The sequence below is a fragment of the Pagrus major genome, chromosome 18 (genome assembly GCF_040436345.1).
Source record: "Pagrus major chromosome 18, Pma_NU_1.0".
Classification (NCBI taxonomy): domain Eukaryota; kingdom Metazoa; phylum Chordata; class Actinopteri; order Spariformes; family Sparidae; genus Pagrus; species Pagrus major.
Genome location: NC_133232.1, coordinates 6,799,056 through 6,815,220, shown reverse-complemented (window position 1 = coordinate 6,815,220; position 16,165 = coordinate 6,799,056).

Sequence of the window (16,165 nt, the reverse complement as noted above, 5' to 3'; positions counted from 1 at the left end):
GACTAGAGGAGGGCTGGACTGAATAAGAACTGCTGCACTGTCCACTGAATGACCAAAGTTTCAGTTAAAAACATAAATATAAAGATTGTGCTTGATGATTAAGTGACTCATTAAAAAATGACTCGCCTGCCAAAAACCCTAATGTTTAATGAGGCTAAATTTAACGTGTTAAAAACATTCTCTGCCAGTTTAAAGTTGACTGCAGCTGACGAGCGATAAAGGTGAAAATAAAGTTGATAAATCTGCAGAGACAAAAACATAAATATAACACAGGAAGTCCAGAAGAAGAGCCTCGATCATGCCACTGTGCAGGGCAGTCGATCTGTGATGAAGAGGAGGAAGAAGGGCAGAATGGAGACAGTGGAAGTGGGACATCTTCTCTCCCGTATGCGCTGATGCCAGGCAGATTAAGTTGGTGATGATTTGAGATGTGGCAGTGCAGCTTAGCGGCATCCATTAACATCACATCCGGTTCTGTAATAGTTGAATTTGGCTAGTTAGAGATGTCCACTGGGGGAGACGGATGAGGAAAACTTGTGATGATGGAGAGAGCTGTTGTCTCTCTCGGTCGGGTGGAGGTAGACAGAGGGATTTAATACCAAAGTTAACCAGCACTGACACTTTATCAGTGAATCCCTGCGGAGGTGAGGCCGGGGAGTGAAGGAAGAGAGGAAGAATTAGAATTTGTCGGTCTGACTTTGAAGCTGTGATGTTTGTTTCAATGCTGCTGTGTGTCAGGGGGCATCATCTTCAGCTCTGTACCTGCTCTGCTGGAAGTCAGGAAGTTATCAATACAGTCTGCTGAACCTGCTGATCCTTCTGTTGGCTACTGTCCACTACAACAGAAAAAACTGGGCTTCCAGTTTGTCCACGCAGTCAACAACAACAGTTCAATGAAAACCTGCTGTAGCTCTGCAAGCAAACATCACTGGTCCAAACATTTGACTCATTTATTCTGACAGCTTCAACTCATATCTGTGGATGAGTTTGTTTTACTCCACTCCAAGTGTATCTGCCGCCATCTCCTCTTCTGTCTCATGGAGATTATTAACGGTTCAAATCTTTATACAGTTTTAATTTCAGGGAGCGACTTTGGTCTTTTCACCAGATGTCTGGGGTTGAAGTTGGCTGAGCTGAATCCTGACTCCTTAAATGTTGCCCTCTGTGCCCTCATTTCAGCTTTCACAGCCAGATTATCTCAGCAGGTAGAAATCCCCCTTCACAGCACACAAATTCACTTGCTTTGTTTCAGTGAGTCTTGGGAAAATGATGGTGTCATTAGAGAGCGAACATTTCTGCATTAAAAACATGTAAAACCCACTCAGTTATCCCAAATGTTTCCAACAATGTTCAAACCCAGAAAAATCGTAATTTTGTTTCAGGTAACAGTGCATTTCCTGTCGCCACGGTTGCCAGGTCTATGACAAAACCAGCCAAATGGCCAATCAAAACCAGCACAAACCCAACACTGAAAACTTCCACAATACCAAAGCGTCTGAGACTCTCACTCAAACAAACTTTTCTTACAAATAGCACCATTAAAAGCAGTTTTCACTCAGCAGTTCTTTCTCTTCGGATCTAAAATGGCATTTTGTTAGTAGATTCAGTGTGTTACAAATAAAATACATATAATATATATACACTCCTGAACAAAATCTTAAGACTGGGGGAAAATTACGTTCTTCGACGTCCTTCCTCACTCTCCGACTGTCTCCCACAACTTACTGTACAGCGACAGGCAGGGTTGCCAGGTCCTGGGTTACTTTTGAAGCATTGCCGCAGGTTGAGGTGTTTGTCCGCAGGTAAGGCTGACTTATTTTTCATATAAATGCAGTCTTGAGTTTGGTGTTTTTTCCCAGTGGAGAGAGGAGTTTCTCCTTCTTTCTTTCTTTACTCTAAGGCGATTAGTCGTCTGCAATTAAAAACAGGTAAACTAAGATTTTTTATTCAGCAAATACACAACCTATTAACACATAGGTTATGTGTATTGTGTATATTTCATAAGTTGTGAAGGAAGAGGGACAAGTGAAGAGAAAGCAAATGGACAAAACATAAGGATAGTTTATGCATCAGTGTAATGTCGACATGTTCACAAAGCTGTATTTTACTTCTATTTTATATTATATACACTTCTGAACAAAATCTTAAGACCGGGGGAAAATTACAAGTATTTCGTGGTGATGGATTTTAACCAGGTTGTAAGTAGAGCTTCAAAATGCAAAAAGAAGAGACAGGAGCAAGAGACAAAAACTAGAAAGTAGGCAATTTATTGAATTTAATCGTAATTATAACGGGAGCAAAGGAGGAAGTCAGGTGATGTATAGCCACATAGGGAGGTGGATGGTAGACGGATGAAGAGGACTTTTATCCAGGAGACCGCCATTATTTCAACTTAGTTCAGTTAAGTCACGTACATAACCTGACGTAGGTCGCTTATAAGCGTATGTAACTTAAGTTACATAAGAAACATGCTAATTTTAACCCAATTCAAGATATTTTTCTAAACCTTAACAGGTTAACTATCAATAACTATAATCCAGTATTATAATCTCAATTATTCAGAAATGGGCCATTCTGCACAACAAGTGATCTTATGTGGTACTATACCAACGTAACTGCATTTTATTAGGTTGCCAGTCGCTACTTCTGGGCTACAGAAGTCAGCAAACAACTACATAACAGAATTTTACCTCTTTCATGACCAGAGTCACAGATTTTCTTCAGCAATGGTGAATGTTTAATGGTGTGTTCACCACCAGCGAGGTCAATGGTGAGTTATTTTTACTTAAGTAACTTAAGTCACGTACATATTGTAACGTAGGGTTCATACTTTACTGAAGTAATGTTCCAATTTTAACCCAATCCAATCATTTTCCCAAACCTAACCAAACTGACTAATATGGCAAATGTTCACTGCACCTGTCGCTGGTACACTGTATGAGCTGACATAATTTGACAACTCTGGGTTGCCATAAATTATCCTCCGTATGTTGTCATTGTTACAGGAAACCTCGATAAAGGTTTTGTAGTTTGAAACAAGTTTTTTAAAAAAGGTAACAAATATCCTCAGCAGAGAGCCAGTGAGAAGAGCGTCTGCACTTTAGAACAGCAGGAAACATCTTTTTGTCCTTCAGGTTGATTACTACGTTGAAGAGTGGCAGCAGGGCCGGCTCCTTTTTTAATTTCAAATATAGTAAAATAAAGGGAATTACACATGTATGGCGCCTTTCTCTTCACATGCGCAAGAATACACTTCTACTCCACTACAGTTCAGTAATATTTACTCCAGTTATGTTTTGTGTTATGAATCTGAATCTGCAAAATAACTAAGAAATATATTATGATGTATTATTTTAGGTTAAGATAAAATAAAGGGGTACATTCACAAGCTTCCCAAATTAAATTGGATTCAATTTAATTGAAATAAAATGATCTTAACCTTTACCAACAGCAAGATTATAGAGATGAATGCATCAATAATTATAATCCAATAATACAATGATAAGGGCAGGGTGATATGGCCTTAAAATAATATCATGATATCTTTAGGCTGTATTATATAGAAATGCTAGGACATCACTTTACTATAATGTAGCTTTTAAAACCAGAAAAAGACAACACTTATCATGATATATAGTGTAGACGACACTGCAATCTTATCTCTGTTGAAAAAGAACAGTGACATATCTGACTACTTTTGGGAAATTCAGAGGTTTGTTGACTGGTGTGACGACAACCACCTCATTCTTAATGTAAATAAGACAGTTGAAATGGTGTTCGACCCCCGAGGAGTGGGTGACCACAGGCCTGCGGTCATCCACAACGAAGCCATTGCCCAGGTGCAGTCATACAAATATCTGGGTGTCTTCATTGACAACGCACTCACCTGGAGCACACACGTTGATAGCCTCTGTTGCAGACTACAGCAACAGTTGCATTTTTTACGTCGTCTGAGAATCCATGGCGTTGATCAAAGACTGATGTTGATTTTTTATAAGGCAGTCCTAGAAAGTCTGATTAGGTATTGTATTACAGCGTGGTTTGGTAATCTCTCTGTACATCTAAAAAACAAACTGTCTCGGCTAATTCATGCTGCTGGAAAAATTATTGGTGTCAAAGAGCACTTCTCCAGTCAGAGCATTTATGAACAGGCCACTTTGCAACAAGCAAATAAGATTGTCTGCGACCCATCACACATCCTGCATGACGAGTATGAGCTGCTACCGTCTGGTAGAAGGTTTAGAGTTCCTCACTGCAGACTGAACAGATTCAAAAACTTGTTTGTTCCCGTGTCAATCAAACTGTTAAATAAGGTCAGATAAGTTCAGGGGACTTGCGTTTGCTTGTTTTGTAAAGGGTTGGTCATTTTCCTACTACAATTTTAGCACTTTTTTGCACTCCGGCACTTTGTATGATATAGATGTGCATATCTATTGTATGTGATTGTGTGTAATTTTATGTGTAATTTTATGTTCTGTGTTACTTATGGCTGCAGCATGGGCGAATGGCCCAGAACAAATTTCCCACATTGTGGGACAATAAAGTTAATCTTGAATCTTGAATCTTGTAATGTTACGGTAACAATATCGTGTATATCGCTTAGCCCGAATAATGATCATTAGTCTGAAATGGGCCATTCGGCATAATGAATACTTTCACTTTTGGTTACTCAGTAGTATACCCATGGTCATAGTTTTATTGTTCGACAGTCTGACTTCCAGGAAAGAGAAGTCAGCAAACAAGACTAAACTAAACGTGAATAAAGTTTTAGTGGTCCATGAACATTTCTGCCTGAGTCATGTCAGATTTTCATCAGCAGCGGTGCAATGGCGTGTTCACCACCAGAGAAGCGAACTTGACTGCAGGATCATTTGTGTTTATTTGCTCTACTTGCGCGAGTGTTTATCAGCCAGATTATTATTCAAATCAACCTCTGACTCAACTCAGCACTCAGCAGAGACTCTGGTTCTCTCTCTTCTTCTTCTCCTCTCCTCTCTGTAAGGTTTCGTTCCTGAAGTGAAGTACATTTCCCCTCCAGCTCCAGTCAGCAGTCAACATTACAGAACATAAACACCCGACAATGGAGGTCACCTCCGGATCACTGCTGCAGTCAGGTTGATCAACAGGAGAGAAGATAAATCCACTTTTTAATCCCAGAAGTTAAAAAGTAATCTCTGAGCTCTCCTCCTGTCGGTAAACATCTCTGGATCAGAGCAGAATCTGATGTGAGTCCAGGTGTTTATTCCTCCAGAAGGTCTGGATCTGCACCGGACTCTCTCCTCCAGAACTGGAAACATCTTTTGTTTTGTTTTAATGGAGAGACCCTCGTGGCAGAAACTACATATTGTCCTTTTATCGTGTATGTAATAAACCTACTTGCTTTACAAACAATAATAAATTTCAGTTTCACTTTAATGGATGAAATTAGTCCGTAAACAGATAATTGTAAAGGCGGGCAGTCTGTCCTTCATAATTGAGGGATTACATTTATTTGAAGTTTATGAGTAACCTATCCTCACTCACACTGAGAAGATAAAGAAAATTAAGGATGGTTTAAGGAACCTTGTATTTGTGTAAACTTATGAGTGCACATCAAGAGATGATTCAAGTCGCAGTATTTTTTAATCCATGTGTTTTGAGGCATGTTTGTCATTGGGTTTCAGCATTGAAGAGAAAACCTCAAACGTTTTATTTCAAGGAGAGAAGAAGCCATTGAGATTTCATATGTTTTTTATCTAAGAGCTGCGTTTATACAAGACCGTCCTTGTAATGTAGTCACATGTCAGCTATATGTGCTTTTAAATTTAAGACTCAACAGTTAAAAGCAGCTCAGAGCGAAGAAGCTGCAATTAAACGATGTGGGCTGACGTGGACAGAAACCCGACATGAAAAGGAGGCATGAAAGCACCGAGAGGAGCTTAATTCATCAGAACTGGATTTTCTTCAGCCTCTGCACATTCAGCCTGTCAACCTGCCGTCAGGAGAAGTCAGCCATGATTGGAAGGCTCTTTTTAAAATCAGGAGCCTGTGATTATTCACTATCATTTAGAGGCAAAGACAAAAGCCTCCAGGCAGTTTTATTTAAGATTGCGACAAGGTAAATTGTAGTTCAGAGCTCCTCGGAAAAGCGTCTCAGCGGGTTTGACACGTCGCAGGCAAAAGAAAAGAAGACGAGACAGAGTGGCAGCAGTTTTTAAATACTGACAGGTGAAATAACTGGAATAACTAGTGTGCTTTACTGTGCATGTTTCAGCTGCGGAGGATTCGTCTGATGGTTGCTCTGATCAGCTCATCTGCCTCAATGAATAACCGGTTTACAGATCTTTGACTGAGCAGTTCACTGTCAACACGCAGAAACCATTACAATCAAACTGTGTCAGATATAACAGAATTCATGAGTTTTAAGATATGAATGACTGGTTACATAATAAATGCACTGAAGATGTTAATACTGATGCACCTAGTTTGCATAGATTGCTTCATTTGCAGGTCAGAATATGTTTAGAAAGTGTATATTGCAATATGTTAAAAAGCATTTCAGTGACTATATTTCAACACGTGTTTTAATCCAACCTGGATTAGATTGGGCTACTTTTTAAGGGTGATTTCCCCTTATTAAAGAGGTCTTATTATGCTAAATTTCAGGTTCATACTTTTATTTGGGGGTCCTACTAGAATAGGTTTACATACTTAAATTTTCAAAAAAACACAACATTTTTCTCATATGGTGTATCGCTGCTCCATCCCTTTTCACACTGTGTCTTGAACGCTCCGTTTTAGCTACAGGGTGAGACATCTTGCCTCAGTTCAATCTTTGGTGAGAGTTGTACATGTGCATTACTCAGCGGGCAGGATGTAGCCAATCAGAGGCAGCGTAGGGCAGGTCATGCTGAGCAAGGTAGTGTGATCTAAAAGAACACCGCTACAGCAGTAGCAACTGTGTGTCTGTTGACTGACTGGAGTGTATATATTTTATAATAAATAATAATAATATAATAATAAATATATAAAAATATATTTATATGACACCTGTTAAGTAGTGATGCACATTAGTTACAGAAGTAAAGGTTCGACTCCAAACCAGGTGTTTCAGGCAGTGCAGGAGTGTTTTCTGTGGGAGAGAGTAACTCCCTTTGTCGTTGGACTTTTTCACTTTGCAGACCTTTTACATGCACAAACATGCTTCATAACACAGTTAAGGAAAGGCACAAACCCAAAAAGCATATTGTGATCTCTTTAAGAGTTTCAGATACTGCAGCGAATTGATCGCTGACTTCAGTACACAGTTATATACAGGTGGCCAACAGACACAATTCCCCTTTTGTTCATTAGCCTACAACTTCTCCCTTTGTTATTTATCAGTTACATCATAGCATCAAGACAAATTTCTCATTTTACTGTACGTTATCCAAACGTCTCGGTGGAAATTACTTCTGATTACTATAACAGAGATTAAGCATTTGCACGACTATTAAAACAGAAGACTGGCGGGAAGTCAACACTCATCTTGCACTCATTACAGGACTGATCTGACCAAACTCCATCCCCACACCATGTTTAATATGAGCCAAGTCAACTACAGATCAGCCATTTTTTTTAGATATTAAATCTGAATATTTGAAATGGTTTAATTACTCATTTTCTGTAGTGTCAATACAGATTTTTAAGATGCTTTTTAAACTAAAATGTGTTGTACAGGTAGCTAACTTGTAGGTTTTATTTGGGTCCTACTTCCTTGTATGACAATTGGGCAGGTTTAAAGCTCTGATTGGGCGATTTGGTGTCAGTTCCTAAAGTCCTCAGAAAAGAAAATGGATATTTCAACATCTACGATAACAAGGCAAATGAGCAAACTCCATCTTCTCATGAAGCAGTCTCAAACCACCTTACTCAAGTGAACAAGGGTTTGGTTTCTTCTGCAGAAAAAGTGTTAAATAAACACAATCTTTGAGACAAAATGCTCCTGGATGCTGAAGAGAAGGTGCTCGGGGGTAGCGCTTAGCCAACTTCTTTCTCTATATTTAAATTCAGCATACGTGTGGCTCTAAGTGCTGTATCGTAGGCAACTGGACTTAATTCACCTCTCATCCAAGAAGCTTCTTCAGTTCTAACTAACCGGAGGGGAGGTGCAGGCTTTTAAACCCTGTGTGGGAGTGTCATCACAAAGTCGTTAAGGTCCAGTTAGTTATACCTGAAGAAGCCTCTTGGATGAGAGGTGAAACATCTTCAAGAAACTGAAACAGGTCCAGTTGCCTACGATACAGCACTAAGAATTAAATCAACAGTGTATCTGTGGATACTAAATACCGATCTGATTACAAGAGTTTTCCCAAATGTAAAACCTGTAAATCTCACTATTATTTGGAACTTGTTTCTGATTTGTTTTTTACATGAAGTAACACTGGCACTAAAAACTGAGCTGCCAGGAAAAGAAAAGGTTTGGTTTTCACTGTAATAACCTGCCTGACATGTCAGCCACCACCACATGACTTCTCCTCCTGTCACATCTAAATTCAAACACACACCAACAATCAATAGTTATAACATACTTCACTTTAATCACACACACACTCTATCATCTGTTTGAGTCACTGCCCTTCGTTTTATGTCAGAGCAATGAAATACAGAGCATGGCACAGATTGATGCGGTGTCCATGGCAACCATCAGTGTGTTCAGGTCAGGTCAGGGCGTCATGGTGACCAGGAGAGCTCCCCCGACACGACATTTACAACCGGAGAGCAGACAGCTCGGCAGCTGCACCAACACCACCGAGACGCCAAGTGTGTGCGTGTGTCTGTGTGTGTGTTTGGGTCTCTAATTGGCAGAACCTTCTGTCAATCACATAGCAAGAAGGGTGGTCACACCTGACTTCACCTGCTTGATTGACAGGCCCAGGGGACCAATCACATAGCCAGACGGGCTTCAGACCACCTGGAGAACAACTCTCTCCCTCCCTCCTGTTGTCTGCAGGTGAACTTCAGCTTCTCAAACTACTTTCTCTTCATATTTCTTTAACAGAGGCTGAACTTTTCTCACTTTCATCCATCATCCCATCCTCCTTTTATCCTCCCATCCTTCCTCCATATGGATGAGTGTAAGAGCATAGAGTAAAAGAAAAGAGATGATGACTGAACGCAGCTCCAAATGAGATCTGCCACGTTCTTAAAAGGCTTTTACAGTAATGCATCTGTAATGGTTTGAGTGAGTGAGTGTGTGTGTGTGTGTGTGTGTGTGTGTGTGTGTGTGTTGAGGTTAAGGAAACAACAAAAGAAGAACAACAAAAGTCTGACACATATGCTCTCCGTTAGATAGACACAAGTTGATTGTTTTGTTTTGATGGGGACATTTTTTAGATGGATCAATAGAAATCAGACAGAAGGTCAATACATACGTAAAGCAATCAAACCACAGATCAATTAGTCCTTATATAGAGCAATTGGATAGATGTACAGAGGACGTGGATAGATCAAACATTAAACATGTGACTACAGTTAAACATGTGAACTGGAAATGTTCAGTGACGACAGCAGGAAGTTAGAATCTGATGAGAGTACAGCAGAACTAATGACTGTTTTCATCGTTATCAGTTATTTTTCAATTAATTAATGATCTACTTATAAAATGACCTCATGTTGTAATACAATTCAAGCTTTACATGAACCACACACACACACACACACACACGGAGGAGCTGCAGGCCAGAGTGGGAGGAACAGACTTGTTTTCTTCTGTAAAGCAGATTAGCGACAGGAAAATGGAAATTGGATTAACGAGGGGAAACTTCCAGCGATCAAACAAACACACACACACACACTTCTGTTTCCATCATCCTGAGTCAACACAGGAGTTCACCTGTCACCTGCCGCGGGTCACAGACCAGCTGGTTCGTGGCAGATTTTAACGCAAACACAGAGCGACAACCTGCCCTGTGAAGAAAAACTAGTTTTTAGAAGATATTTGAATAAAATCACACAGTCACAGTAATTTCTTTTCGTTACTGTGAACTCCTGTCGTATAAACAGGAGTTCACAAAACACATTAAGGAAGAATAAAATATCACTCTCCTCCCTAATAGTCCATTAAAAAAGCCCTCCCTAAACCATAAATGAATCAGAAAAATATTGAATTTTTAATGGAAACAGTAATTAGTTGCAGCCCTGCAACAAATTATTAAAAGTTGACAAAAACAGCACTGAACTATCAATTCAACACCATCAAAAGTCATATTTACAAAAAAATAAGTGTCCCTGCATGTTTGACCTCCTACCTTTTTTACAAGTCCACTTTCACTCAAATAAATACCCAACTTTTTATTTTCACCTTCTGTGCGAGAAAAAATAAATAAAAATCATTTCAGGGAGTGCTGGACAAAAAAAAGAGACAAGTGCCAGAGAGAGAGAGAGAGAGAGATGAAGCAGCAGCAGTTGATTAAAAATTAATGGCAAACAATAGTCTTTGAAATGTCTCAAAATTGCTCATCATTAAAAACAGCGAGGTATTTTTTATTATTTACTGTGGAGGCGTCAGCGGCAGACCATTTTCACATTCACCGCGACGTTCTGCCTCCACCTTCTGACAGATTAATTAATATGCATTAATGCTTTCTGAGATCCTCGCCGTTTAATTTGCCGCGGAGTAATTGGAACGAGCGATAGCGTCGCAGCAGATCCATTAAACAGCAGTCATTTCTACAGGTAGCTGCATGTGAATTTTAAAGTCATGCCACTGATGCTTTCGTCTGTAGACTCCCCACTGTTTGTTGTTTTTGTCCATCGGTGACAACAGAACAAAGAGCAGAGGTTAAAGGTCATTTATGTTTTATGGAAACAGGGTTTGGACTGATCGTGAGAGTCGAAGATACAATGGCAATGAAAAAGATCAAAGAACTAAATCAACAATGCTTTTTTCCTCACGCAATAAATATCACAGCTCAGAACAAAGAGTTCGAGCCGAACACAAGTCACGTTTCATCCAAATGTAGCGCAAATTTGAACAGAATCTTTAAAAAATCTGCAAAAGAAAATGTGAATTTAAATGTGTTTCCATCAATTACTCCTGTGTGTACATCAGGAGCTGGTTCATCTCGTGGACGTATAATGACAACTGGATACAGCGTCAGAGGCGGCGAGTAGTGAACGGAGAAAGCCAAATAAAATTTTGATCCTGTTTGAAGCATGCCATGAATCACAAATATGATGTTTGTCAATGTATAACTTGATAAAGTCACAGTCCATCACAAAACTAATAAAACATAAGACTGTGAAACTTTGTGGATATAAAGACTACACAGCCAACAGCTGCACAGATGACATCATGTCGTTTAATGTTCACCAAAACCCAAACTGAAACCTCCTTGAGCTACTCCCGTGTATTAGCAGCTCACAAAATTGACGAACTCCCCTTTAACATAACCAGACTTTTAATACTTGTTGATACTATGTTGAGGTAATGTTCATGTTGGTGTTGGTGACGTATATAGAGAGAGAGACGATGAAGTTAACTGAGTGGTTTTACACAAAATTAGGTTTTTGCTGTCTGTATGACACACTGCCACTTTCTTGACTTGCAACATTATCTTAAAAAAATTACAAACATCACATGTTTAATTCATGGCACAGTTCAAACAGGATCAAAAGTTATGTGTCCCATATATGAGCTCAGCCACGCGTCATGGTCCCGTCTCCAGAACGACCACGGCGGTGAAAACAAATGCCAGATTGAAAACAGCTAGTAGCGACATTCCTAAAAGCCGCTGTGTTGCATTTTTCACGTCAAACAATAAAAAAATCTCAAAGGTTATGATTTTATGTAAGATTTTAAGAATGAAGGGCATGTAGAGAAGAGATCTGTGGCTTCAGGTTGTCCACAGAGAAGATGAAAGTTGTAAACCCTTCACTTCACTTCACTTCATCACAGGTCAGTTAATGACGTCACTGAGTGAATGACATGATTGTGTCTGTAGATCAAAGTGAATCAAAAAAGTACCTTTGCAAAGTTAACATCAGTTTTTACTGTGAAAAAATAAGGCCCGACTTTAAAACACCCGTTTTTATAATGGAGTTTGGTTTACCGGTCTGTCCACTTGTCAGAGCGCCAGCAGCAGAGGCTGTTTTAACGTTAATAATACACATTAACGATGCCAATTGTTGATCAGCGACATAATATAATTTCTTTCCTGTCTGGCCATAGTGTTTCGGATCCTAATACCTAAAAAGACATACAGCTTTCTTATTTTATGCTGTTAATTTAGCAGAGTCGTTAGAATTTGTATTGACCGCCATTCAACTTGATTGTTTTCACCCAAAAAGGGGGGCGGGGACGTGATGCAAGGGCAAAGTACTTGATGTCATCTATGGAGCAAACTGGAAGTGTTGGGACTTCGTTTCTCTATTCATTCCAATGGAAGCTGCTTAGTGGTGCAAGACACCAAAAAAAAATTGGAACTTCGGATATAAATTTACCTGGATCTTCCAGGATTACTTCCTCTTTCTAACTTCCGGTTTAGCCATCAACTAATTTGAATCGGGATACAATGATGTAACCGTATGGCCCTTCTAGCCTTTACAAATATTTACAGACAGAACAGTTGGTACGTTTCCATCCACGCTCCATTAGGCCATTTAATTGGACTATTGCCTTTGTCCCAGTAAACAAGCACCAGGGGAGAATCCATTTCAACTAGCTGCTACTGGACCATTATCTGGTCAACCTATTACGTCACATACCATATAAGTTAAGAAGCAGCAAACGGCCTGCACAGCGAATGGTGAAAACATGGATGCCTTTTCGGCGCTGTACATTACATAATATATATTGTACTGATACCTTCATCATCGTCTTCCTCTTTTGTTTTTCCTGGCTTTCTTGCTACGGATTTATGCCATGGTCGACTTCCGGATCAATGTCCGGCATGGGGACTGTGGTGCATTCACAAGAACGCCAAGGCCAGTTCAGGTCCGACTAAGGCGTATACATGAAAGAGTAAATCGACTTCCAACCACATTATCTGGGTGTGTTATTCCAACTTTTAGAAATTCGATTTAGTACGGTTTCAGTCGGACTGACATGTTTACATGGACTTGCATGGACTGAAGCTCAATTCTCAGATTTTTCTAATAAAATATATATATGTATATATATATATATATATATATATATATATATATATAAATATAAATATAAATGTATATATATACATATATATATATATATATATATATATATATATATATATATATATATATAGCAACTTCTGATCAGTCCATATCAATGTCAGGCTGAAATTAACGGCTTTCAGTTAGTCCTGCCCCTTTTTGGTTAAAGCCACGGCCATTCCTTATACAGATACAGATAATTTAAGTTGAACGGATAATTCCCTCGTAGTATGAGATGTATTAATACAGTTATTGAATAGATTTTGATTGGACTGAGATAAACCTCAGGTTTGCTTGTTAGATGTTCGCCTGGTGACAGGATTTGGCTATCCCCAGCAGGAGAACAAATTACGTTATTTGAGAACAGTTTAGTAATTTGAAGATATACATTTTTAACCTGAAGGAATAAAATAACTGTATTGAGCATGCATTTTAGTAATTTGAAAGAAATGTATAATTTCAGCATCAATTTACTACGTTGATGAAACATCTGATCACACGTCCCTCCGACAGTTATGATACATTTATTATTTTCTATAAGAGGGTAACATGGGTGTTGCTTAATCTCTCACACTTTAAACACTCTGTTTTGCATTATGTGATTTTAAAGCTGTAACATCTGGAATGTAAGTAGTCATATAACCCAAATAAACTACAATCTGCTGCTCATTTCTGTGTTTAAGGCATTTAAATGGACATTATGATGTTGGTTTTACCATTAGGAGGCTCAGTAATGAAAGCAGATTTGACAGATTTAAAAATTAAGACGTAAAGTGGAAATTTGTGGGTTGGTGGAGGGGGGGAAGGTAAGAACGGCCGGATGATTTCCATCCGCTTATTGTGTGTAATTTGTCCATTTGTGTCTCTGCTCTGACTGACGGCTGAGTGTTATACTGACTGACAGGCTGAATGCAGAGAAATCATCAGGTATTCATCATTTTCAGTCCTTTGTGAGTTCTTACGATTATGAAATGAAAACAGGAACACAGGTTGTTTTTTAAAGATGACAAAAATTATAAAAACAATTCAAGAGAGAATTGAAACACTGGGGAGACTGGAAAAGTTCCTTGTGTTTCAAAGGAGCCAGCTGGGAAAATAATCACTGTCAAATCAGATAAAACAGATTTTTATAAACAAACGCAGCATTTATTCAGACTCATGGCGTCACAGCAAGCGTGTGTTTTATTCTCTTTTTTCTATTTTTATTCTCCGTCCCCACGGGTTTGTGTTGTGTTTCATTCCTTTTGTCTTTCATCAGGAAAAAAAATTAAAGTTTTAACCAACGCAGCTGTTGAGCTTCCCGAATCAAATCAAATTCAACACTAACCAGCAGGACGTCAAACAGCTTGAAATGCTCAACACTGGAAACAGTTTGATATACAGGCGACTACAAAAATTGAAATGATTGCGTCCTGCTTCAAAGACAAAAAACAAAGAACTTAACTCCCTTATTTACCAAGATTTACGTCATTGTCATGGTTTTAGTTGTGGTTTTGTTACTTCCTGTTTTATTTTGAAAACGTATTGTTTTTTTTAAGAACTCATCCACACCAACATGACCATATTAATATATGTTCTTTGTGTATCAGTGTGACTGAAATGAGCCTAATGATGAAGCCTAATCCTCCGAGTGTCATTATAGGCTACATTGTAGAAGCTATAGGTCTGTTGTGTTTCATATGACTGAGCCTACAATTCAAAATATGTATTCCTATCTCATAATATATCAAACTGTGATCCTTTGTCTGCCTGCTGATCCCTGAGTCCAAGGACATTACTTTATTTAAATAGATCTCGGCTGTTTAATTGTTCTGTAGAGGTTATTTGGGCATTTTGTTGATAGTAACTAAAAAGTAGTGTAATAAGTAATTTATTACTATGCAGACAGTAATATTGTAACGTAATGTATTACTTTAAAATGAAGTTAACAACTAATATGTTATATATTTCATTTTGAAAGTTCTGACGTGTAAATCCTCTCGCTATTCTTCAACAACAACCACTTTGTTCTCAAAATCGTTCCACCAGATAGAGGTCCAATCAGGTCTCATCCAAAACTGGCAACGTTGGCGGGCGCTTCTGTGTCGTGGGAGTTTTGGAGGAGGATGTAGCAATAGCAGCTCCCTTCATAGAGCATTTTGATGCCTCTGTTCCTCAACATAGTGAGAGAGTAGCTCTACATTTATACGTTAACGTGAGAAGTCCTGCTAGGAAGCTAAAAAACAGCACTATTTTGGTTGTGTCTGCCATGTCTGAAAATTGCTATTAGGAGATAACGACGCACACTCCGACGTCAAACAAAGGAGACAAGCCTGTCTACACATATTATTTTTCCAAAATCTCTGTTTTCAGTGACCCAATGGCGGAGCGGTGGGGTGGCAGGGGGTGGCCGTGGCCACCTCACGCTGAATCCTGGCCACCCTATTGGCCACCCTGGCCTGACCCCAACCACCCATGCAACCACCGCATCACAGCTGTCACTACTTTCCGGCGTGCGGAGCCTTTCCTGCACTGTGACAGCACTACCGGACACTTTAGATGCGCGCACATCCTGTGTTTTGGATATTTGGCACGAAGGCGCAACCAGAGTCACATCCATAGGCCAGTCACCACTGAGTGCCGGCGGGGTTGTCCAAATGCGACCGAACAACAGATAATCACAGGTAAGCAATAAAATCAGTGGGGAGATTCGCGTTTCGACGCTAGCAAGCTAACTAACAGGAAAAGATAGCAAAAAGTATAAGTATTGGCTAACTTCTTTATGCATCGGTGAAGTCATCCTTAAACTCTTAAGTAAGCTAAATGAGGCAAAAAACGATGTATCATCACATTTTTTACTCATTCCAACTAAAGTTACATTACTTCTTGAATAATTTTAATAACAGGGAAATTGACTAGCATCTTTGTCGGTACATGTTTTTAATGTTAGATACTGTAAGTCCCCCAAATAAGTTAAATCAAACATAAGAAATATGTCATAGTTTGATAAGTTGGGCTGTCAATTTTATTA